Genomic DNA, 27,657 nt, shown 5'->3' on the forward strand with positions numbered 1-27,657 from the left:
TATTTTTATAATTTAATCAGCTTTGTGACAAAAATTTTTCGTCATGTTTCCGCCTCGCGCGCATGATATGATATTTTAAAAATGGTTGATGGTACATACTTGAAATTAGATCGAATTCTTTATATGGGCACTATTTTCTAACCGAACCCAAAATCTGATGAATATTTTAATATTAAAAAATTTTATGCACGAAAACATTACAATTTTTTCAATAAAATACATTTTATAAAGTCAACTCCAAATAAAAGAAAACTTTAACATGAAACTGTTAGAACTTTTGGTTCACAGTAATTTCCAAATGTTAAATTAAACGTATTAAATATGGAAATAAATTATGTAATAGAATGTTTTAAACTGTGGCGCAAGGGGGAAACATGACGAAAAATTTAGTCACAAAGCGGATTAAATTATAAAAATATTTGTGGCAACACAAACTTTCTGATTACTATTCCAGAAAACAGCTATATTGTGTAGTCAGCTGTAAAAAGTTGGAAGTAATTGCTTTTAAAATAAATAGGTTATCTCAAATTTTGCAACAGTCACATTTTCAAAGTTCTTATGGCTATTAAGGTGTATGACTCCCCTTAAAACAACTAAATAAGGAAGAATCTGCTTGAATGTATGTATGTTTTCCGCATTGCGAAAAATCAACGGGGCCTAGAGTCACCCAATTTTGAATAACATAGTCCTCCACCCGAACATGCGCACCTGGAAGTCCGAATTTGGAATTTCGTATTTGTTTTCTTGTATATTTCGTATTTTTTAAACGTTTGATGCATTTTTGTTTAAAAAAACTCAGCAATTTAAAAGCGAGCAGTGGGAATAAAACAATTTTATCTCCTCTGCTCGAAACTGTTTATCGGGTATCCTGAAGATACCCTGTTTTTAAATATTTTTAACCCAAAGTGGCGCTCGTCCAAATGCTCTCGAAGCGTGTGTGTGTATGTAAATAAAGAAACGTCCTTTTGGGCGTAAAACTTTCATATTATTATTATTATTATTAATGTATGATTTCATTCTGTACGTTCAAGATTTTTCCGCTGAGGAATCAAACTACATTTAAATATTTACGATTTAGGTGGTTATATTCTAAATTAGATGTTTAGGGTTCAACACGAGCTGCGACAGGGGGATACAACGAAGAAGAATTTATTTATTTTGTGACATTTTAAATAAATTCGTTCAAAGAATGATTTATTGATGAATATACCAAGTTACAAATTTAACAATCTATAATACTTATAGCTCCGCTAAAAGACTTTCTTTGTTAACTTCGCTGGTAGTTTCCCATGAGATAATTATTTTTGTTACTTTCCCAAGTATTGCAGTGCTAAGCTGAAAAGCGTCTGTTTTGTTACATAAATATTTTACTCATAAGAATTAATGCTCTTACACGTATAAGGCTTGAAAAAGAATAAATTTTAAAGATAACAGATACCATTTAGGATCTAAGATGTAATATTCTAGTTTAATTTCGATCGGTAAGGGAATATTGTGACGCAACGCCCACATGCAGTCTCCAAGTTCCTTCACTGCTGCCCTTTTCCAAGTTAAAATATTGTCTTATTACTAATCATATTATTGTTTATTATACTACTTGTATGTATATTTTGATTCCACCATTTTTTTTTCTCTCTCTATCCGGCAGAGAGTAATATCGCAGTGTTGCAAGATATTCATCACAGTTATTCATTAAGGTATTTCTCCCACTTCCCTAGCGTGCCTTCGTGGTGTAATGGTAGCACGCTGGGCCGGTATTCCAGAGGTCCGTGGTTCGATTCCCGGCGAAGGCGGTTGCATATTTCTCATCTTTTCTGCTTCCAAATAACCTAATAACTATACAAGTAGCGCCCGAACTAAAAGGGTTGTGGATGATGATTCTCCGCACCCAGGATTTGGCGACTACGTTCCCTAAAACCCTAGGCGTCCTTTAAGAAGGGGAGTATATAAGGTATTTTTCCCACTTCCCTAGCGTGCCTTCGTGGTGTAACGATAGCACGCTGGGCCGGTATTCCAGAGGTCCGTGGTTCGATTCCCGGCGAAGGCGGTTGCATTTTTTCATCTTTTCTGCAATTAACCTAATGACTCTACAACTTGAAACTATGGAATGTGCAAAGTAAGCCTTAATTCTAGTTTACAGAAGCCTTATTCTAGTTTACAGAAGCCTTATTCTAGTTTACAGAAATTTAATTACAATTTTTGTTAGCTGATAAACTGGAATATTCTGACTGTGAAAAAAACAGGGGGGGGGAAAGAAAAAAAAAGTTCATTACAGTTCTTAGAATATCTGCATTTTCAGTAAGAACAGGAATTTAGAGCTGTATCTAATTATTTTGTATGTATATCGTGTCCATCACAATTGGGTATAAGTTTCTGTTTTCCAGTAGATTAACTATTTTAAGCATTGTGAACTATTACAGCCAACTCAACTTAGAGCGAATTTATTTTATTAGCTGGCAAATTGGAATATACTAACTGTAATGAAAAATTGGTTGCAGTATTTGAAACATGTGCATTTATATAGTATGATGGATTGATAACTATACTAACTGCAATGAAAAATTAGTTGCAGCATTTGAAACATGTGCATTTATATGGTATAATTGATTGGTATATAATATGTACTGAATAATTTTGGATATTTCATGTTTGTTACAATTGGGAATTGGTTTCTGTTTTTCTGTAGATGTTTTTAATTATTTGTAGAAATTGGGCCCTATTATAGTCATTTTACAAGAATGATTAGCTATATTTGAATATGTGTTCTTATGTTGTAGGAATACCTGCCAATTTGTATAGATTGTAATTGTTTATTTGTGCTATTTATAATTGTATAATAGAAATTTATTATTTTAACTGCCATAAAAAAAATTAGTTGCAGTTTTTTTTTTTTTTTTTTTTTTTTTTTTTTTTAAAGAAACATGTACATTTGTAGTATGTTTTATTGGTAAATATTCTAACTGTAATAAAAAAATAGTTGCAGCATTTGAAACATGTGTATTTTTATGGTATGATGATTGGTATATAATATGTGCTGAATAATTATGTATTTTATGTCTATTTTAATTGGGAATTAGTTCCTGTTTTCCATTAGACGTTTTATTTTAGAATATGTGCTTTATATTGTTGGAATACCGGTCAATTTGTATTGGCTGGAACTGTTTAACAAATCTGTAGTTTTGCACAATTTAGAACTGTATTGAAAAATTTAAGAATTAGTTTCCTTTTTTTTTTATCATCTGGGAGCCAAGTCATTATTTACAAAACATTTGCTTCTGTGGATAATAGTAAAATAGTGCACATATTACAATGAAATTCCCAATTGCAATTTCGTGTTTGTCTTGTGGATAATTGCGACACAGTGTGCAAATTGCTATGGACGCACATAATGAGGTGTGCTAACTGTTAAGGACACGAAGTTATGATGTATCAAAGTGGACAAGTAGTATTTACTTGAATGATGAATTTAACAAAAGTGAACATAGAATAGCCTACACAACATCATATACTTTGGGCTATGGAACTATCAATTGCCTGAACTGATGTTACTTGCTTACTCTGTGGATAACTGCAAAAATAATACGGACACACATCATTAGGTGTGTAACTGATAAGAATATGAAGTCAGGACGTATTGAAGAAGACATAGGTTTAAAAACTGGTTGATATATAAGTTCCACTCTCCACAACATAGATCGTATCCATGACAATGTAATTATTAATTGATCGTATATTTATTTTTCATACGGATTATTATGTAACAATTACTGTATAGATGACACTGTCAATTTAGCATTGTAATATTACTATCATTGATTCAGCGAATGCCGCTGGCGGTGGATGGTAGATTCTTTTCCATCGCATGGACATATAACTCTGATTGGTGTAGAACCTTAGGTCGGAGGTCCATGCGACTGCGTATCAGTTTACAGAAGGGAAATCTTTTAATGATGCCTTGAGGAAGTTGTAGCGACATTAAGCAGACATTAATGATGCCTTGATGCATTAATGGGCAATTAATGGGCGAAAGCATTAATGGGCAATGCTTTCGCCGGGACTCCAATCTCGACCTCTCGAATAAGCGCTGAGTGTGCTAACAATTAGACCACGAGGGGCATGCAAAAAGGAGGGAGAAACACTCGTATATTACATTACCTTATATACTCGCCCTTTTCAAGAACGATTGGGGATTGGGGGACCCAATCACCAAATCCTGGTGTTGCAGAATCATCATTCACCACCTTTTAGTTCGGGCGCCACTGTAGAATCATTAGGATTTCTGATGTGAAAGAAAGGAAAAATGAGCAGTGCCTTCGCCGGGACTCGAACCTGGACCTGTCGAATATGCGCCAAGTGTGCTAACTGTTACACCACGAATTCGTGCAGAAAGGAGAAGCAAAATCCTTATATACTTGTCTAGGCAGCCTGGACCTCTGGGGTAAATAATCAGTCTTTCCAGGGTTAGTGCTATCATTTATTTAGTGGTTGGTCAGGCTTGGCAAGTTTCGAATCTCGGCATATGGGCTGGCAACGTAGATATAAGCCAGTTTCCCTTAACCCCTTCGAGCCGGGTAGCGAAAACGCGCGCTTATCGCTGAGGCTGGCAGTGTCTTACGCGAGCGTCTCTCCAGGGCCGGGGGCTTTTTTGCTACTAAGCCTAAATCCATGAAATTTCCGAAGTATCAACGCATTGTTTAATAATGCTCTATAGAGTATTTAAACGGCTTATGCTTTATATATATTTATATATATATACTTTAATTACCTTATTTCTTGTTTAAATGCATATTTTACACATTTTATTTTAATTACTCACCATTTTATGAATTTTAACATTATACATCTGAAAACTAAATATATTACTTAAAATTCTCTTTTCGTATGAAAAATTTGAAAACAGGGATCTACACACAGTCCTACGTTACATTCCTTGCACTCGTAATAACTCATTTGCCGTTTTGGAGGATTTTTCCGGGAATGTGAACAAACGAAACATCGTCACCTCATTTTCTTATCAGTCTCTTCTGAACAAAGTTTTGGAAAATGTCTTTCAGTTAATCTTTCAGAATCAATATCAGAATATCAGAATTTCAGAATCAATATCTGAAATAGTTTGCATCATTTCTGTTATTTCGTGCTCTGTTAAACATTTTCGACGCTTCGACATTGCAACGGTAAAAACAAAGAATTCACGTCTAACAAGATCTAATTATTTTCTAAAAAACTGAACTGCAAACCGAAATACCCAACGCTTTAGAGCAAATAAAACTTCTCTACCTACAGTAAACAACTACCACGTGCGAATAAAGTGCGATTTAAAGAGACGTCATAAATCACGCCATTCGGAAACATTTATTTCCCCGTTTGTTTATATAATCAAAAACACGTGTATGTGAGTCATGCTTCTCTCATTTCGAGTAGAAGGTCTAATTTACATGTATCTGAAACCATATGGACATACAGTGCCATCTTGTGGCAGAAATTATAGTTTGAAAAACGTTCCAAAGTACTGGCACAAATACGTGACAGTCGATAGAGAATGGAACAATCCTCTGGCACGCCTGCGTGTCGGCCGGTAGGTAAGTGCGTTCGTTGCTGGCACGTATACGTGACAGTCGGCGCGAAGGGGTTAAACGCTCTTCATGGCGCATCCTTTCCTTCTGCAAATACCATTGTATGCTACGCGGTAAGAAAAATAATAATAATGATAATAAATACAATTTAAAAAAAGAGATAGAAGACATTTTGTTTATTTATAACAATTTGTTTATTTATAACAAATTGTTTATTTATAACAAATTGTTTATTTATAACAATTTTGACCAAGTGCTCTAGAATAAATGCTCAAATTCTCGTTGTAGAGACATTTGGTTATTTCGTAGCAGGAGACATGAAAAATGAGCAGTGTCACCACCGGCACTCGAACCTCGGAACTCTCGAATACGCGCCGAGCGTGCTGGCCATTACACCATGAAGGCACGCTAACAAGGCGGGAGAAATACCTTACAGCATCAAACAACACAGTTTGAATGTAAATCATGATATTATACAAAGTTGTTAAAAGCGAAATGAGAGATTAACAATTAATATCTATTGTAATGGAGACTTTTGGGGGTTCGCTATCCTCAAAATGAATGAACGCCTGTCTACTGGAGCAGGTACATATAGCGAGCTTTATGGTTTTTACTTCCCAATGGGCTCTCTTTCTATTTATTGCCTTTGATGGTGAAATCAAAGCCATTGGTGTGACTATTCAATCACTGTCGATTTGTGGCCACTCTTTTGTAAAGATGTCGGCTAATCTTTAGAATATGGTAACAGGTAGTTTGGCGACATTTTGATAAGGCGATAAAGGTTACTAGCTAGGATTTTAGCAATAATCCGAGAAGTACACAGTTCGAATCACAGATTATTCTGTCTCAGAGAAATGAGAGATCATGAGACATATCATGTGACATTTTCCATAAAATTCCAATAGGGTATTTAGCTAATAAGCACTTAGAAACAATTTCGCTGCTGAAGGGCAGAATCGCCCACTTATCTGCTTGGCGCTTTTTACAAGAGTAAGAAGAATTGGATTTTTGTCAATTTTCTTTGACTTTTTAAGTGAAAATAAGTCGATGTGTACGTGGATAAAGTCAAGAGTGTGCGCAATGCCATTTTTGTGCAATTCTGGGATGTTTTTTAAGTGAAAATAGGTTGACATATACATGGATACCGTGTATATCCAATTCTTAAAAATGCGGCAAGCAGTGTGGCGATTCTGCACTTTCTCCCAATTTCGCAGATAATCTTCGTCATGATTAAGCACTTTTGTTTCATAAAAGTTCTAGCATAAGCGTAATTCGGCTAGCAGATTGTTGGAAAAAATGTTGAGCAGAAAAGAAAAAAAAAAAAAAAAAAAAAAAAACATGCCTTTACTTCGTAAAAACAAAATGGCGTAAAAAAAAAAAAACTAGCCCGTTGCTGTAGCAGGGTTGTTTGCCAAAGTTTCGCCAAAAAATCGCCAAGTTACCATAATGTAAAGTTTCACCAAGAAGTCGTATTATCGGATTCCAAAGGTGCACTTTAAGCCCTTCTGAATAATTAAAATTAATCTTAGACAACAGGCCTTTGCTTAAGGCACTGGCACACAGAATTTCTTTCCAATGAATTTCAAGACTATTGTAGAATTATGGGCGACAAAAAAGCTGATGCATTTATAAGGTACTTTCTCCTTCCTTCCGGCATTCCTTCGTGCTGTAAAGGCGTGTATTTGAGAGGTCCAGGTTTGAGTTCCGGCAACGCCATTGCATATTTTTCACGTCTTCAGCTTTAAAATAATCTAATGACTCTGGAAGAAAGGAAGGACAGAGGTGGCTCTATTTAGAAATCTGACTGGACATGAGTGTTTGCGAAGACTACCTGTGCAGATTTGTAGTGGTTTTGTGTGACTGCAATCAGTCCTCGATTTTTGAACATTTAAATAATTGTATTGCATTTTCTTGGCATGAGGACATTGTTAAAAAGCACTGAAGAGCCGATGAACTTGGGCGTTAATGCTTGCCATTTGTAAAATAAAAAAAATAATTAAAATTATCCTAATTTACAATACTTTTATAGAATTTAGGTTATTTTTTTTAACTCTTATGAACGTGCATGTATCTAACTGATATTTCTTTCAAGGGAGAAAGGGCAAAACTAATGGCTACTGATGTTGTGAGAAATGTTAAAATGTGTGTTTTGTAGAGTCATTACGTTAATTGGAAGCAGGAAAGATGAAAATTATGCAATTGCCTTCGCCGGGAATCGAACCACGGACCTCTGAAATACCGGCCCAGCGTGCTGACCACTACACCACGAAGGCACGCTAGGGAAGTGGGAGAAATACCTTATATATTACCCTTTTCAAAGGGCGACTAGGGTTATAGGGGACCTAGTCGCCAAATCCTGGGTGCGGAGAATCATCATCCACATCCCTTTTAGTTCGGGCGCCACTTGTAGAGTCATTACGATTTTTTTAGAGGCAGAAAAGATGAAAAATAGCAAACGCCTTCGCCGGGAATCGAACCGCGGACCTCTGGATTACCAGCCCAGCGTGCTGACCACTACACCACGAAGGCACGCTAGGGAAGTGGGAGAAATACTTTATATTACCCTTTTTAAAAGGCGACTAGGGTTATAGGGGACCTAGTCGCCAAATCCTGGGTGCGGAGAATCATCATCCACAACCCTTTTAGTTCGGACGCTACTTGTACAGTCATTAGGTTAACTGGAAGCACGAAAGGAGAAAAATGTGCAATTGCCTTCGCCGGGAATTGAGCCACGGACCTCTGAAATACCGGCTCAGTGTGCTGACCAGTACACCACGAAGGTACGCTAGGAAAGTGGAAAGAAATACCTTGTACACTGAGCAAAAAAAACAAAAAAACAAACAAACAAAAAAAAAAAAGCAATGTTCTATATTTCCCGTTTTTCCGGGCCGATGGACGAAATTCAAATTGCGTCTTTCATGTCTCGAAAGCGCGACTTACGATATATATTAGATTTATATGTAGCATTGTTCTAATACAGGTATTTTGACACAAAATAGAACTTTTTCTGAAATGCCATGGCAATGTTTTCCCATATTTCGATTCTACTACTCAAATTATGCCTAAATATTAAATTTTGTAAAATTTGGTGCGAAATTTATAGAGAATTTCAAGTATTTATCTTGACGCATTTTTTCTTCAATTTTCGCCAAGAATAAATCATCTGGCGAACTTCTTAATATATGGCAACCTGTTTAATATATGGCATGAGCGAGAAAAATGTCACATCGTTTCTACTTTCAAATAAATTTAATAAAGTGCCTAAACCACATTTGATGTTATGATCGCTTTCAACAAATATGCCAAATTTCAAAACTCGCCAGTATTTTAATTCACGTATATCTTTGGAAATTTTGAATAAAAACTCTAATTTATTGCAAGTATACTTTAAGAAGATGGTGAAAATTTTATAGATTATAACTCAATGTTTTCGAAAAATTTATAAAAATTATTTTAAAATACAAATTTTAAAAGTAAATCATAAAAAATGGGCGAATGTTATTTGGAAGGAACTTAAATTTCGAAATGTGAAAGAAAGAGTCAAATAAATTTAATAAAAATAGATATATCAATAAATATATACCAAATGCAATTAACATGGAGAAGCTAAAATTGTGAGAGTTAATTTTTTAAAACTACTTGTACGATTTTTACAAAACTTCGCAGCTTGGCATAATATGAGACGTAGAATCCAAATATGGAAAACAATTGCCATGTCGTTTTAGAAATAGTCCGATTTTGTGCGAAAATATCTACATAAGAACAATGCCATATATAAATTCAATACATATCTTAGTCGCGCTGAGACATGAAAAACGCAATTTGAATTTTGTCAAAAGCCCCAGTAAAACGGGAGTTATAGACCTGTCCGTTTTTTTTTTTTTTTTTTTTTTTTTTTTTTTTTTTTCCCGCAGTGTGCAAATGACAACCAATACTTTAAATGGTTGCCAACTGGTTGAATGAAAAGAATTTATTTACATCAGAAAAAAATTACAATTTAAGGGAAGAATGAAGATTAAACCATACAAATCGAAACTTCATTTTCATTAAATGCAAGTATTTACTTCAATTAAAATTAAAACACACGACAGGTTTGAAATTAATTGTTAAGCTACTAGGCCAAAAGTTAATTAGTGGAACGTCAATAACTTAACGAACTGGCACAGTTCGTTTTTTAATTAAGAAGTAAGGAATGTTCAGATTTTTCAATCGCATTAAGTGGACTTTAATTAATAAGTAACTTAGATGAGATTTCAAACTTGAGGTTTCGACAAATATTTTAGAAGAAAAAGGTTAAAAGAAAATTTTTTGCACTCATTAAGCAAAAATTGATTTGTTAGTAAATAAACGGTAAAGCATATTAAAAAAAAAATAAGATACTAATTTTTTAAGGCTTCTTTCCTGCATTACATGCAGGAGAAAGTGGAACATTTTTAAGGGAATAGACAAAGAAAAACAATGAATGCCACAACGATTTAAACGAAAAAATGTTAAGCATCGTAAACGAGCAACGTACTATGAGTAAATAATATTTGTCGTTTCCCATGCTGAGTTCTTTATTAAAAATAAATTTATCAAAAATTAAAGTAAAAAGAGCAGAAAAACAGAGAAGGAGGTGTATATTATCTCTTGATGGAATTTTGTTTAAGTTAAACATACGGTATTTTAATAATTAAAATCGCAGAGTCATTATTTTTTTTAAACAGGAAACTTGAAAAATTAGCAATGCCCTCACCAAGACTCTCGAATACGCGTCGAGTTATTGTTACACCACAAAGGTATGCTAGAAGGAAGGAGAAAATACCTTATATACTCCCCCTTTTAGAGGGCGACTGGGAATTAGAGGATCCAGTCACCAAATACTGGTTGTGAAGAAGTATTGTCCACCATCTTTTAGTTCGGGAGCTACTGTAAAGTAATTATTATTTTTTTTAACGAAGGAGATGTGAAAAATGGGAAGTGCCCTTCCCGCGACTCGAACATGGACTTATCGAATACTCGCAGTACCGGTACACTAGGAGGGTAAGCTGAAAGGGCGGAGACACTACCTCATAAAATGCACCTGTCACGTCCAGCTTAAACAGAATCAAAATCCTCAGATGTTAATCTGTGACTATCTTCAAGCCAGACATCTTACAGCTCCGTCCTAATCAATTTGTAAAATAACCCTAGGTGAAGATTTGAAACATTAGCTCTCCAAACGAACAATTCATATAGCTCGTGAATTAACAATAACCTGCAGCATTCGGGATTTGCAGTGCACGGTGTAAAACTTAATATGTAACTAAAGAATTTAAAATACGAGATTTACAATACAAACTCTATTCTAAGTTTTGGCTCAAGCACTCTATTCTAAGACTACACTCTATACAACTAGCGGGCAAGCCAGGTCAGATGAGCGACCAAAACAAAATTCATAATTTCTATTCACAGCCAAAAAGGAAATGCATAAAAATATTTCAATATGAACAATATCAGTTTATTCTTTCCAAGTAGCAACCAATTCGATATTTAGAGAAAGAGGATCTACAATTCGTAAATAGCTGAGGGAAGGACCCAGCTACACGTTTGGTAGATATTGCGTTTATGGGCCTTTTTTTGCTATTAATTTTTTTTTTTTTTTTTTTTTTTTTTTTTTTTTTTGCATTGGAATAAAGAAGGGTGAAATTCGAGTAGTAGTTTTCGAAAATCTCAAGAGATGGCTTTGATTGCATAGTTGAATTGTGTGTGTGTGATTATGGCAAAGTTTCGAGGGCTATCTGCCTAAGGGGAGGGATGCCTTCGTGGAGGACTTTCTAAGTGTAATTCTAGTTCTAAGGGAAACTGGCTCGTACAAACATTAAACATGGGGAAAACCATGAAAACGCTCATGCAGCCAGCCCGTTCGCAGGATTCAAACCTCGGACCGAACTACCAGTGTTCAGCGACTTTACCGCTCGGCCGCTGGTGGGCCCCATAGTTGAATTGAACCGCGACCATGTTTAGGTTTTTGTTTAGTTGGTGTTGAATTAGTTCTGTTTCCTCAATTCCTCTTTTCGCGTTTTTATTCTCCCTGTTCACGCGAAATCGAACACTACAGTCCTCCTCCCATAGCTGTTCAGGAGATGTCACGATGAGTCATTAAAAACAGCTGAGCAGTTTCTTTGCGAATAAGTTAGGCTGAAGACATGACTTAGTTTAGGCCTCTCTCGAAACCTTTAGTTTCCTTCTATTTGTAATTCTGCTACAATATTAACCGTCGTTTTCACATCTTATGTTAATCAATATTGGATATTATTGGAACTAAAACGAAAAAAAAAAAAAAAAAAACCTTCAGCCCTTTATAAAGGTTATCAGCATAGAATTCAGAATAGAAATAAGGAAAATGTAGTTTATTGGATTTACATAAAATGAGAGAATTAAAAGCTGCAAAGGCGCAATTAAGACCACAGTAGAAGTCGTTTTAGAAGGAAGAACGTCATTTTAGAACGAATATTTATTCCGAAAGATTTTGTTATAACGCCCCTTTATGCAGAATTTCGGAAGAATATTATTTTTTACTTTAGGAAACGATCTTTTAGTTCATTGCCAAAATCATCGTAGAGTTTGAACATCTCTCTCTTTCCTTTTAATATGCAAATATCTCATTCATTCATGCAAATATCTGAGATCGTAAATATTTTTTGTTTATTTCTTTTAAAAATTCTTTTACCTAACAATTTTTTAGCTTTCCTACATTTCGGGAGAGACCAATGTCCAGTCAGCCCCCCAATATGTACCCCCTTTGGGAAGGGGGGTAATGAAAATTAATGATTTTGCGGAAACAGGAACGTTTTTGACACCAACTGAAACAGGAATAGCGGAAAAAGGAAGACGCCTTGGTGTTATACTTAACTATATACTACTTGGTGTTATATTATAACCTTGGTGTTAGCAGTTCAAATGATCCTAAACCTATTAGTTTGGGATTAGCTGATGAAGATTATCGAAATGAACGCGATGACAAGAAAAATGAGCAGTCGAAGAAGTGAATAGAGGTATTGAGTCGCGATGTGCCGCGGAAAAATGAAAAGAAACGAAAAATTAACCATAGTGAACTTGCGAGTTACATTTTAACTCGAGGAAAAGTTATTCCTCTAGGACAGTGGTCGGCAAACCAAATCAGTGGAGCCAAATATGAACATTACAACAATTAAAAAAATTGGGAGCCAAATCTGCTTGTTTAGTAAACTTTTATTACACTAAATAAAACTAAATTTATTACTTAATAAATATTTATTAATGCGAACAATGTGCTTGCATCTCCTTGGAAAGTTTGAGTGAGTCAGGTTTGTATGTTGTTGTTTTTAATTTTAGGCATGATTCCAAGTTCTCGTCAATAAGACGACTTCTCAGTTTAATCTTGATAATGTTCATGCTTGAAAAAGATTGTTCGCGTATGTATGTAGAACCGAAAAGGGAAAGAACAGTAAATGCGAGCTTTTTCAGCTGATCGTAAGAGTCAGGAATACTATTCCAAGCGTTGAAAATGATAATGTCTTCCTTCTCCAGGTCATTCAAAGCAGACCACTTGTGTTGTGAACTAAATCACATTTTTTTCTTCTCCAATATTTCCAATTCAATACAAAGACGTTCGAATTTAGAGCGCCAGATCTCCTTGTTTTTTTAATCTAGCAACTTTAGTATTTCAAGTCAATTTCAACTCGGTTATCGTAGCATTAAGAGGATTTTTGACAAATGCTAAAGTTGCTCTGCTGTTTCTAAATTGAAAAATGCTTCCCTCATATTTAAAATTACTGTTTTAAAATGGTGTTTATCAATAGAGGAAATATTTTCTTGGCAATGCATCAGCAGGCTAGGAAAGTGAAACAATGTTTCCCTTTCAAAATCCTGTGCGAAAATGGACAATTTGTTTCCGAATGTTATTTCTTCTTCTAACATCGAAAACATTAAGTTTCCTTTCCCTTGTAGTTTACGTTTGCTGGAAGATTGCATCCAATTATTTAACACAAAAGTTGACGATATTTGTACCAGAGCCGCACTTAAGGAGCCAAAGAGCCACATGCGGCTCTGGAGCCGCACTTTGCCGACTACTGCTCTAGCAAAAACGGTTCCGCTTGCAAGTGCAAACTCAAAAATTTTTCCGAGATTGGTGATGTCGAAAAAAAAAATTGACTGCAAAATTTCAATAAAATTTCTATAAAATACACTCAAGATCTGTATTTAACAGGCCTTACTACTGTTGGACACGTTGAAAGGAAAAGGCCAAAAAATTGGAACCGGAACTCCACGTAAGTTTTCGTCGGTATATGGGAAAATCTAAAAAGGGAGTCGGTTCTTCATGGCGTGGATGTGAAAAGGATACGATTGGGATAGTAGAACAAATTTCGAAGTCAGAGGACATCACACCCTTACCGCCTGACGATTTAAGAAGTAAATACAGTAATGTACCTAACATAGTTCCTGAAGATATATTGTACAAGATTTATTAGCGTACCGAGATTTTCCCGACGCGCGAATCTCATAGCAGAAACGGACAATGTAATATTTCATTATTTGCCTGCTAATACTCTACGATGCCTGCCCCTACGATGAAGAATGCCTATGTAAAGGACTTCTTGTGTATTGACAAGAATGCGAGCTGAAATGAGCTTTTTCGAACTACATACTTGTATAATCCTTTAATATTATTATTATTATTATTATTATTTCATATGTCATAAACGTTCTCTTTGATTTGCTAATAACCCTCTCCTCACAGGCATTGACTATTAAAGTTTTTATCACTCAAAAATGGGCAATTAAATTTAATTTAAATAATAACACTATGCTATAGTAATAGCCATAGTAAATTGCTTTTACTAGCACTTTTAAATGAGAACAAATGTTTAGTACGCAAGTTAAAAAATGAAGTTTTGAATTTTTTGTTTTAATTTTGCGAAAATTAAAAGAAACGAAAAATTAATGAACTTGCGAGCTATATTTCAATTCGAGGAGAAGTTATTCCTCTAGAAAAAACGGTTCCGATTGCGACTGCAAATTCAAAATTTTTTCCGAGATTAGTGATGCCGAGAAAAAAAAATTGACTGCAAAATTTCAACAAACTTTCTATAAAATACACTCAAGATCTGTATTTAACAGGCCTTACTACTGTTGGACACGTTGAAAGGAAAAGGCCAAAAAATTGGAACCGGAACTCCACGTAAGTTTTCGTCGGTATATGGGAAAATCTAAAAAGGGAGTCGGTTCTTCATGGCGTGGATGTGAAAAGGATACGATTGGGATAGTAGAACAAATTTCGAAGTCAGAGGACATCACACCCTTACCGCATGACGCTACAATGAAGAATACCTATGTAATGAAGAATACCTATGTAAAGGACTTCTTGTGTATTGACAAGAATGCGAGCTGAAATGAGCTTTTCCGAACTACATACTTGTATAATCCTTTAATATTATTATTATTATTATTATTATTATTATTATTTAATATGTCATAAACGTTCTCTTTGATTTGCTAATAACCCTCTCCTCACAGGCATTGACTATTAAAGTTTTTATCACTCAAAAATGGGCAACTGAATGGCCACTGGGACAATTAAATTTAATTTAAATAATAACACTATGCTATAGTAATAGCCATAGTAAATTGCTTTTACTAGCACTTTTAAATGAGAACAAATGTTTAGTACGCAAGTTAAAAAATGAAGTTTTGAATTTTTTGTTTGTCGTCTGGTATACAAACCAGCATGATACAGTCTCCTATAAACAGTTTGCCTTGAAACTCGTACTTCCATGGCGGCTGAACGGCGTTCCCTGGCACAACTGTCCGTCTGACACCGCGCAGTTATTGCCAAATATCGGTCTTGGCGACTGATTATTATTCTTGCTCGAATTTGTAGGGGCCGTCGGGTAGCATCTTCCGTACTGATCCACAGTTTTAAGATCACACACTGACGCACATTCAGAATTTTAGGTATTTCGGTTTGAGATCGTCTCAACTCCAGCAGTCCGATAATTCTTCTTTCCAAAAAATATGTTCATTTAGCGTCTTTGTGCCATTCTTTGAACTTTTGATCATTTAACTCCTTTGGTTAGTTAAATTCAGTCGTTAATCCTAAATTATCCTTTAAGGGGACTCATACACCTTAAAACCCATAAGATCATCGAATATGTGACTGTTGCAAGAATTGGAATAACTTGTTTATTTTAAAAGAAATTACTTCCAAATATTTACAGCTGATTACATAATATAGCTGCTTTCTGAAATAGTAATCCGAAAGTTGGTGTTGCCAAATATTTTTATAATTTAATCCGTTTTGTGACAAAATTTTTCGTCAAGTTTCCACCTTGCGCACACAGTTTAAAACATTCTGTCGCATAATTTAATTTCATATTTAATATATATCTTTTATAACATTTTGAAACTACTATGAACCTAAAATTCTAAGAATTCATGTTAATTTTTTATTTTATTTGGAGTTGAGTTTATAAAATATATTTAATTAAAAAAAAATCTGTAATGTTTTCGTGCATAAATTTTTTTAATACTACAATATTCATCAAATTTTTGGTTCAGTTAGAAAATAGTGCCCATATAAAGAATTCCATTAAATTTTAAGTATGTACCATTTGCCATTTTTAAAATATCATGCGCGCAAGGTGGAAACATGACGAAAACTTTTGTCACAAAGCGGATTAATTTACATAAATATTTGTGGCAACACAAACTTTCTGGTTACTAGTTTCTAAAGCAGCTATATTATGTAGTCAGATGTAAAAAGTTGGAAGTAATTGCTTTTAAAATAAATAAATTATCCCAATTCGTGCAACAGTCACATATTCGAAGGTCATAAGGGGTTTAAGGTGTATGAACCCCCTTAAATCCTTTTGGTCGCTCCTCATCAACGCAGCTACTGGACATAACCTGCCTGATATCCGCATGGCACATGAAACAGTTTTATTCTCTTTCTGACGTGTCCACATGTTTTGCGTATGCCGACGTCTACTGATATATTTTGCATATGCACACTGTTTCACCTTCAAACAATGAATCTCCACAAGGGAGTTTGAACATTTTAATTAATATTTACTCACGTTTCGTTTCACGAATTCTGCTTAACTTTCGGACACTAGTGTAAATGGCGGGTAGAATGCAAGGAAACAAGATAGAACATAATTCATACTTCTTACATTCGCGAAATAATACATTTCAAAATATGCCACTTTCTAAAGCCTTTCAAAAAAAATGAAAATAGTTCAGATATTAATGAAAAATTAAATCGCAAAGCGCAAAAACGTTCGATTAGAGAATTCCCATTTCTCAAAGATTTGCTATTAATATTTTTCGCTTACATTTCTGCGAAATGTCAAAACGCAAACTATTTTTAATAAAATCTAAATAAGCACGTCTGAAAAGAAATCCTTTCGCTTCAAATAAAATATCAACAATCTATCGCTTCGTGCTCCGTAACATTTATAAAATAAAATTCAAATATTTGATCATTCAGTTTCTAGAGTGGAGGTACATTAAATTTAATTAAAAGCTTTTTATTTTTACTTACTTTACTTGAAGCTAAGCTTATTTACTCAGGCAGTTACCGTTAAAAAGGAGACTTGAAATATATAATTCTAGTTTCTGTTCAATTTAAATTTCCTGCGCGTTAAAGATTATTTGTGAATTCATTTATTTTATTTTGATAATTATTTAATTTAATTTAGCGCTACTTGTAAAGGATCTTCAAAAACCTTTTCGCGCTTTTAGCGACGGAACTGGTTTCAAGTGCGCGAAAAGAGGATTTCAGAAATAATCGTTGTATACTTCGTTTACCAACAAAATTTATAAAAATTTGTTTAAGCATTTTTAAAATTAAATTCTAAGATGTTTCAGTTAATGCTGCATTAGCAATAGTTAAATTTTTAAATTTTAATATTATTAAATTAGAAAATTTTGCCGTATAGTTTCTTCTTGCTTACGATTATTTATATTAACCACTTGCGCTAAAAAGACGTGCCACGCACGTCGAGACGCTTTTTTCTCAAACCGCGAGCGACGTGAAAACCATGTCGATAGGCATTTATCGCAAAAATTAAAATAACGTGGTGCACACGTCACCTAACAACGAGATTGTTTATGTTTAGGAACGTGCGCGAACTGAGTTAATACACAGTAATTTGATATGTTCATTATAATGTAGATTTTTTGTGGCAACAGTTACGTATTTCATATATTGCTTTGAGCTTGATAACTCCCGGAATATTATTCTTTTTGTAATGTTTAGAATGCTAAATAAATAAGTTCGTTGTTAATTAAAAAGGTTTTCTCTACGAAATATATTACCATTCGTACGAAGTTATTAAATAAGTCAAGAAATTGATTAATTTCAAACAGTTTATTTCTCGAGTTACAGCTCTGGATTGCACTCGCAGATGCGGATCGGCATAAATGAGACACTTTACCGCTTGTTATATTGTAGTGCACGGCACCGTAACCGTGAAATTTAGTCGTAGCGCAAGTGGTTAACAAGAACAAGTTCCGTCGCTCTAAGATTTCTTCGTTAGAAAGGGTAATATTTGCTCGCGGCTATTTTTCTCAAAATTTTCGTAACCAATTCGGTTCAACTCACCACTGAATTTGAAAAAAATTCAGCCAGTGACAAGAATGTGATGACAAGTCTGCCGAATTAACACTTAGCGCTCCGCACGTTTTTGTACCACTGCCTACCAGCAACTCCGGCACATTTTCGCAGGATCCGGTGTTTTTAAATGTAGCATCCAGAATATCTGTATAAATCTCTTTCTAGTAAATGTTTTACAAAAGAAAGGGATGTGACTATTCTCCTTAACTGACCAATAATCCTGCATATTCGCCAGGGAGGTATCGTACCGATATTGATAATAACTCCAATAAAAGCCCAAAACTTATCCTCTTCCACCGCACGCCACGTTTTCCAAATAGAATTACTAGATATTTCTTTATTCTTTAGAACATTTTCTGCGTCATTGTCGGTTTCTTTTATAATTTCATTTACCGGTTCGTTTGTGAAAAATAATTTGAAATATTGTGTCGGCTGTACAATATTTGTAGGAATTTGTGGTCTAATAACCTTTGGCGATACACTAAAATGTATTCTATCCGGAATATCTAATTCTTCCGTGACATCGCGCCATTCATCTAAGTCTTCCGGCGACTCTTCGCTTTCACTTTCAATAACTACCATTCGTCGTCTCTTTGGTAGTATAATTTCGGAACCACTGGTTGAAGTGTCAGAATTATAATCAACATTGTCTTTCACAATATCTTCTAACAATGATATCCACAATATCTTCTAACAATGAAAAATCAAACACATCTTCACTATCACTCAAACTCTATATTCTCATCCCAATAATTATTTTTCTCCATGTTGCTAACCATAAAATGGGTCAAATAATGTTTCAATCGTAACAGTAGCGAAACCGACCACGTTTTAACTACAGATAACAATTGCCAATGCCGACGATTCCGTAACATCTTAAGCCTAATCATGCTAAAAACATTGGGCTCCGCAGCGGAGCCTACAGAGTTACGGAACAAATGACGCACGGCTCCGTAGCGGAGCCAACGGAGAGCTATGGGTTAAGTTCTTCAGAATCTCTCCAATTCTGCGTATCTGTTAAATTGCACATTTCTTTTACTCAGTGATTATATCTGTTGACCACTACTAAGATCGGAAGTGGTGACCACATTTTGCAGACCTAACAGGTGGGCCATTGTTATCTCCTATAAAGGGACAGAGAATTATAGACATGTTTTCTTCGCGATTCGAACCCGAGCCTTTCGGTACAGCATTAGGCTCCCTTAACCACTATACCGTCTGAACGGCAAACATTCCCGCATAATCAACTTAATAATGTTAAAATAAACGAAATGTTAACGTTAAAATAAACCAAATTACATTTCTTCCATAAATGTTGTTAAATATGGCTTTATTGGAAAGAGAAAACCAAACGTATAAAACAGCTGAAGTAACACACACGAAAAAAGATATATAATAAAAAAAGAACAGACATTTAAAGTGAGAATCAGAATAAATGAACATGGGAACAAAACTAAAAACTTAACAATTTAAACAACAACGAAAGGAACATAAGAGATGTAGTCTTTATAAGGAGTTCATGAAATTTCTGGCATTCCAGTATCTCATCACGTTTCTGAGACTCTTTCTTCCATTAATGAAAAGACCAACATTAAACTATGATAGAATTTCCAAATTAAAACAATAAAAGAGAATAATATTCATTAATTTTTTGCGCTTACAATTATTTTTTGATTTATATTAAATAAATTACAATTATTTTTTGATTTATATTAAGTACAATTATTTTTTACAATTATTTTTTGATTTATATTAAATAAATTACAATTATTTTTTGATTTATATTAAGTAAATCAAAAAATAATTGTAAGAATTAATGCCAAAACTGTCATACTTGTAAGCTGCGATTTGGTTTCCAGCAGCCGTACACCCAAAAACTTAAAGGCCGTTCTCACATTTCTTGGACGATATTGCTTTGCTATACAAAATTACATGTTCGAAAATTATTTTTTTAAACTGCAACTACATTTTTGAAACTGTAAACTATCGTCTGCTAATTGACAGTTTAGTTTTCGACAAAGCACACTATGGATATCTGCCTAAGGGGAGGGATGCCTTCGTGGAGGACTTTCTACGGGAAACTGGTTCGTATACACGTTACACATGGGGGAAAACCATGAAAACGCCCACGCAGCCAGCCCGTTCGCGGGATTCCAACCTCGGACCGAACTACCAGTGTTCAGCGACTTAACCACTCTGCCGCAGGTGGGCTCAATGGATGGAAGGTGTGATGGTGTACTTAATTACGGCAAAGCCCACTAGGGCTATCTGCCTAAGGGGAGGTATGCCTTCGTAGAGGACTTTCTAAGGGAAACTAGCTCGTACTTTACACATGGGGACAAGCACGAAAACGCCCATGCAGCCAGCCCGTTCGCTGGATTCGAACTACCAGTGTTCAGCGATTTTTACCGCTCGGCCGCTGGTGGACCTGATGGATGGAAGGTTATATTAATTTAGAAATCAAGCAACACTATCAGCGTTTTATTTGCAAATTTGCTGATTTTTGTTGTTTGACTTCTAAAGTAATATTTGTTCGGAGTGTTGTTTCAACCTAAACTGATGGATGGTTACGTTCGTGCTTTCTCCGAAGAACATGATTCGCATCTAGTTATTGAAAAACGCTGTGAAAGCCACTGTTTTTCGATATCTAAAGCTACGATTGGTATTATTGTCAACAGAAACAAAAAGAAACAAATGTCACAGTTTGGCTTCAAGTAGAAAAAATGTTCCAAATACATATCCAAGGATAAAACAAAATGCTCTGAACGTTGCAAAGATAATTTTAACGTTAAAAAAAACCGCCAAGGGCAGATGCAAAATCATTAAAATGCTCACAGTCAGCTGTAAACAAGGCGATTAATGCTGATTTGAATCTTTAAAACGCGAAAGAACATAATGTACATCGTCGTTCTGCAGGACATATCGACGAACGCAGAATGCGCAGCAGGATTCTTTATGAAAAACATTTATCCGGACAAAAACTATAAAATATTGTCACAATAGACGAATCGGTACTTACGTATTAACGCAACCAGGCCAAAATTCGCATAAATTGCCAAATTTGGCGACCCTACTTACGGCAACCCTACGTGTTATACGTAGTTTTGTAAAAAGAGCATGTGAAGATTCACAAAAGTTTCCTGCATTTTCGTGCAAATTTTTGTAATTCATGAGAAAATAGCAGTGTACATGGATAAAGTCAAGAGTGTGCGCAATGCCATTTTTGTGCAATTCTGGGATTTTTTTAAAGTAAAAGTAAGTCGACGTGTACATGGTTATGGCGAATAGGTTTTCAATCAGTGCTAAAAGCAATAGCCAAAAGATTTCCGCCGAAAAAATAATTCTGCAATTTATTCAAATTCGAAACCGGAAGGGGTTAATTGCTATTTTATATTTTAAAACAAAATAATATAAAAAACTGTATTAAAAATTATCTGGAATTAATAAATGTACATTTTCTTTCTATTCATACTTTTTTACTCAAACTTACAAATAGCGCCAACCTGGTTGCGATAATACGTAAGTACCGACGAATCTTGTGTGTATTTAAATGACCGCAATACAAAAAGATCCATTTATTACCATCAAAGGGGAGAAAAATCTAAATGTTTTCAAATGGATTTATGATTGCTGCTGATTTTTCAAATAACAGCAGATTAAAAATAAAGAAAGTGGAGTAAAATGTTAAGGGGACTCATACACCTTAAAACCCATTGAGATCTTCGAATATAAGACTGTTGCAAGAACTGGGATAACTTATTTATTTTAAAAGCAATTACTTACAACTTTTTACAGCTGACAGCATCATATAGCTACTTTCTGAAATAGTAACCAGAAAGTTTGTGTTGCCACAAATATTTTTATAATTTAATCCGCTTTGTGACAAAATGTTTTGTCAAATTTCTAACTTGCGCGCACAGTTTCTAACATTCTGTTGCATAATTTAATGCCATATTTAATATATAGCTTTTATAACATTTGGAAACTACTGTGAACCTAAAATTCTAAGAATTACATGTTAAATTTTTATTTTATTTGGAGGAGTTTATAAGATGTATTTTATTAAAAAAATCTGTAATGTTTTCGCGCATAAATTTTTTAATACTAAAATATTCATCAAATTTTTGGCTCAGTTAGAAAATAGTGTCCATATAAAGAATTTCATCCAATTTCAAGTATGTACCATTAGTCATTTTTACAATATCATGCGCGCAAGGTGGAAACATGACGAAAACTTTTGTCACAAAGCGGATTAAATTACAAAAATATTTGTGGCAACACACACTTTCTGGTTACTAGTTTCTAAAGCAGCCATAATATGTAGTCAGCTGTAAAATGTTGGAAGTAATTGCTTTTAAAATAAATAAAATATCCTAATTCTTGTAACAGTCACATATTCGAAGATCATAAGGGGTTTAAGATGAATGAGCCCCCTTAAGATCAACTCTACATATTATCCGGAACCTATTTTAAATGCAAAATTTTTAAATGCAAAATACCTTCTGTTCATCCACAGTGCCACACATTAGTAGAACCGCAACAAGCCCAAGCAAGCAGCCGCTCCGCAAAAAATTTAATCATGAAACTAATATCAAGGCGGTAACCTACACACATGTCCTTACTGGGTTTTCTCCCGGTATATCAATCTATTTTTGCTTTTTGGACTTTTAAAAAGCGTGTTGCCCAAACGTTGACTTCTAAACTTGCTTGGACCTTTGGAAATGGGATCAAATATATTTTTCACGAAGTCTTTAATTTCTTGAAAATTACCGTGTATAAAGATAGTGAAGAATAAGGATTATCCTATAGAACGTTTAAAACACAAAAGTTCTAAGTAACGTATTTCTGTCAATACAACGAAAATCGTCTAAAATTGTGCAAACAGCCTCTGCGTATCCAAAGATATTTTTTAACTACTTTTTTTATACCAAAATTGTAGACCGGGTTAACCATGATACAGATTAAGAGCATAAAAGTATTTACGATGCACTATTTTAACATTATATTAATGAAACAAAGCGTTAATATAATGTTAAAATAGTGCATGGTAAGCAAGTGCATTAAAGACACGTTTACATTACTTGGACTATTGAAAACGAGCAATTCGCACGTCGAAAATCTGCTGTCGTGTATTTTATATGACCTGTGAAGAATTTCGATATTTATGTATATGTTTCGGTGAAACACCGAAATCTGGAGAATGTCGACTTTCACCGGTGAATGTCAACATTCACATAGTCGCTTGGTGTACGTCCGAAATATTTTCCAAATACTCTTATTTCTGACTTAACCGATGAATGTCGACATTCACCATGTACTAATGGTGAATGTTGAACATATAAGAATATTATATTTTCATCTCTGTAATTCAGTTGCAAAGAAAACGCATTTGAAACTTAAAATAAGAACTTAAGAATATAAGAACTTAAAACACACCAAATCATTCAAAATTTCATTCAAAATTCAAATTCAAAATGAGAAAATTCATTCAAAATGAGAAAGGAAAATAATAGAAGTTAAAAGCTTACTAATTTATGTGATTCAAATGTTATTTATTGCAACATCTTAAACTATTATGGCACTTTGGATTGCAGAAGAGCCTTTGCTTTTACAACTGCATTTAGTTGTGGAATACTTCCTTTTGCAATGACAGCGTGTACATATACTCCTTTCTTTTTGACGTACACCAGAGCATATGTGTGATTGTCGATATACACCGGTGAGGGTCCGAATGTACAAAAATGTAATGCAATATTCGATCTCTCACCGACGTATTTGGTGAATGTTGACATTCTCCGGTGAAAGTTGACATTCTCCAATTTCGGTCTATCACGGTAACATATATAAACTTCTAATCATCAGTCTAATTTCTTAACGGTTTTGGTTTACGTGATTGCTGTAAAACCTCGAGGGCTATGTGCCTAAAGGGTTTACACGTTACACGGGGGGGGGGAAACCACGTAAAACGCCCATGCAAAAGGCAGCCCGTTCGAGTGATTCGAACTTGAGACCGAACTACCAGTGTTCAGCGACTTTACCGCTGGTTCAGCGCCGCTGGCAGGCCAATTACTTAAAGGAAACTATGCCCTCAAATAAAGCAATTTTATGCTGCAGACGCAGGCATATTGACTGTTATATACATATGAATTTGAGAATGCGACTCTGATTAAACCTAACAGTATTTCTTAGATACATTTAGTAGTATCTTAGTTCATTTCATATCCTGTAAAAAAGGATAAATTTTATACAAATTTCTTCAGATAATTTCGCGAAGGTTTTTAGCCATACATAATTGCGAGGAAAATTTCAATATGACAAGTCTTGGAGTTTCCTTTATATTTAACTGTTTATGTCCAAACTTACTTTATTTTTTCAAAACGAGTAATTATCATATTTCTTTGTATATGAGAAACATCTCACATTAAACTTACAAAAATGTAATAAACTTTTCACTGCTTTTTTTAAATTTAAAATTGGCTCTTTAAAATCCCGTTGAGAAATAATTGCGCGATTTTATTGATGGGACTTTAAAACCCCGTAGGGAAATAAAGGGTTAAATCTATTCTTGAAAAGAGTTATTGCAAGGAAACTTTCAATACAACCAACTTTCTGTTTAAACCATCTGATAGGGATGTAGGGGATTTTGGTTAATCTGAGAAGGTCCAGATTATTAAACACAAAAGCATTCAGGTATTTGAAGCTGTTTGTAAAACGGACAAATATTTACCACATTACATATGCTAATTATTTTATTAATGAAATTTTTTGCATAAAAATAGAAAAGTCATATACATAAGTTGTTCGTCTTTGTTATTAAATTTCAAATTTAAAGCAAATGTAGTTCAAATATTTGTTTCTTACTAGTCATTTTTTGATTACATTGCATAAGAAAAACTGGTACTATTCGGTTTTGCAGGCCGTAAAAAATCGCCAAACTATTGTTGCTGCCAAAAATAATTGCGGCAACCCTAACGCAAGAAAGGAAGTATAATAGTAAATAACTATCTAAGATTGATGTTTTAATTTAGATGAAAGATTCATTTCATATAATACATTTTTATTAATATAATTTATATAAAAAAGGCTAAACATGACTGAATGGAAGCATAAGAGTAAATAACTACTTCAGATCATTATTATAATTTATATAAAAATTGCGAAACATAACTGAATGGATGCCTACATCGCCATTTCGCTACCGAGTTATCGCTAAAGCATAATGTCATCTCGTTGGTTGTTCAAACATAATTTTCTATAATGAATCATGCCTTTTCTTTGAAAACATTCTCGGTAAAGTGCAGAATCGCCCACTTATTTGTTTGCCGCTTTTTACATGGGTGAAAACAATTGGATTTTTGTCAGTTTTCTTTTACTTTTTAAGTGAAAATAGGTCGAAGTGTACATAGATAAAGGGCGTGCGCAGTGCCATTTTTGTGCAATTCTGGGATTTTTTTAAAGTGAAAATAGGTCAATGTGTACATGGATACCGAGTATGTGCAATTCTTAAAAACGCGTCAAGCAGTGGGTGATTCTGCACTTTACCCAAAATTCTATTGCCGACTTTTCGTCATGGGCAATTCACAAATTGTTAAATCCATAGGATATCAAAAAAGGATTTAAAAATTAAACTAATATTTGAATAGCGTCTAAAGAAATATAGAACTATATAAACTTAACGCAATCTGAAATCAGCCCGTACGCTAGGCGCGCTGTTAAATGGGCCCGTTTGCTAGATTTGGCGCTTTTGCGCCTACATTTTCGCTGCAATTTTTTTACGGTACTCAAAACGGAATAGTACCGAAAAGGTAAATTCAAAAATTTATTCTTTTCATTACTTTTTAAACTTAGATTTTATTGTCACTTATTTTTTAAAATTTCTCATTTTCTTCTTTCTTTTATCTCTTTTTGAAGACTCGGCTTTCGAGTAAAGTTTCAAGTCTTCGTATGATCAAAATATTCCTTCTTTTTTTCCCTTATAGTTAATACTAACCTTAGCAATTCGGTTATTACTACCAACTGCAGACGACTGCATTTCATTCTTATTAAATTATTAGTTTTTTTCCCCCGCAATATCAGATGCATCGAATTGTCCAATATTTAGCGAACTTTCTACGCAACGCATTGCATGATGTTCAAGTCGCTTCGCAGGATTTAGGCGAATTTGTTTTGCTGGCTTTAGATTCTAGTAACGCATAAGGAAAATTAGCGAAGATGAAAATTTATGATCTTTCATTGGGCGACCTCTAAGGTCTTTTGAATGTACAATATGTGTTTTAATATTCGTGAAAGTGCATGTTTCGTGAATATGAGTAGCATTTCGCTTATTATTAATAGTCTGCCTGTAATGACAATGACTTAGTTGAACTGCAATATTTTATATTTTCCGACTTTATAAAAGACCTAGACATTTGTGCTCCAAAATAATTTGGATGGCTTTGCTTTTTCGTGCACTGCATTTAGGGTTTTTTTTTTAACAATACTTTAAATTATTTCATTACTTGCAAACTCTTCATTTTGCTGTGGAAAGGATTCCTTTCTGTTCTTATGGAAGCAATTTTTCCAATTTTTCTTGTTGAGGAAAACTTCCCTTCCACTAATATCATAGTCGCTTAAATCACTACTCTCAGAAATAGCAGAAGAACATGGGCCCACCAGCGGTCGAGCGGTAAAGTCGCTGAACACTAGTAGTTCGATCCGAGGTTCGAATCCCGCGAACGGGGTGGCTACATGGGCGTTTCGTGGTTTTCCGCATGTGTAACGTGTATACGAGCCAGTTTCCCTTAGAAAGTCCTCCACGAAGTCATCCCTCCCCTTAGGCAGATAGCCGTCCAGGATTTGCCATAACCACACACACACATACATGGAAAATGCTTGTTATTAATTACGGCTATTGATTTCAAAACTGCATTTTGAGTAGACTCACTTTTTAAACTATTGCTACCAAATATTATCGCCATGTATTATATTTAAAGAAACTAAATAATGAAGAATCTGCATGAATGTTTCTCGCATCGCGAAGAAAAATCGAAACCTAGAGCCATAAAATTTTGAATAACGTAGTCCTCCAACCGAATGTGAGCACTCGGAAGCCCGAAGTGTGTCGAAAATTCAAATTTTTTTTCCCAATGGCAGATTGTGAACAATTACAAATGTAACTCAGTCAATTAATCTATACAAGGCCGGATGTGATGGTCTCTTTATTATAGAGACACCTAGTAGGTGGGCCACCATCGCCTTTCCTATGAAGGGGACGGACAGTTACAACCATGCCTTCTCCGGGATTCGAACCCAGGTCCTTCGGCATCGCAGTCAGCTTCCCTAACCACTATACCGACTGGGCGGCTCGAAAATTCTAATTGCTGTTTTTAACTATTTTGTAATATTGATGTTGAATTGAATTTTATGCGTTTTAAGTGCCAAGAACGTGATATTTAATCTAAAGAGGTAACACAGAAAATATTTAAAAAC

At 34.6% G+C, this 27,657-nt stretch overlaps 1 protein-coding gene, 1 long non-coding RNA gene and 1 other non-coding gene across 3 annotated transcripts in view; 1 reads left to right on the plus strand and 2 right to left on the minus strand.

The window, feature by feature from the left end:
- Positions 1-27,657, minus strand: part of LOC146999038 (uncharacterized) — a 610,841-nt gene that overhangs the window by 95,376 nt on the left and 487,808 nt on the right. The gene's annotated exons all lie outside the window — the stretch shown is intronic.
- LOC146999039 (uncharacterized) overlaps positions 1-27,657 on the plus strand; it is a 141,384-nt gene that overhangs the window by 4,097 nt on the left and 109,630 nt on the right. The gene's annotated exons all lie outside the window — the stretch shown is intronic.
- On the minus strand, positions 8,030-8,102 carry TRNAT-GGU (transfer RNA threonine (anticodon GGU)). Its single transcript has one exon. It is a non-coding gene; the product is annotated as a tRNA-Thr (tRNA).

Source organism: Stegodyphus dumicola, chromosome 1, assembly GCF_044657685.1.
Source record: "Stegodyphus dumicola isolate Sdum_Otavi_A_Nest chromosome 1, ASM4465768v1".
In the NCBI taxonomy this organism is placed as follows: Eukaryota; Metazoa; Arthropoda; class Arachnida; order Araneae; family Eresidae; genus Stegodyphus; species Stegodyphus dumicola.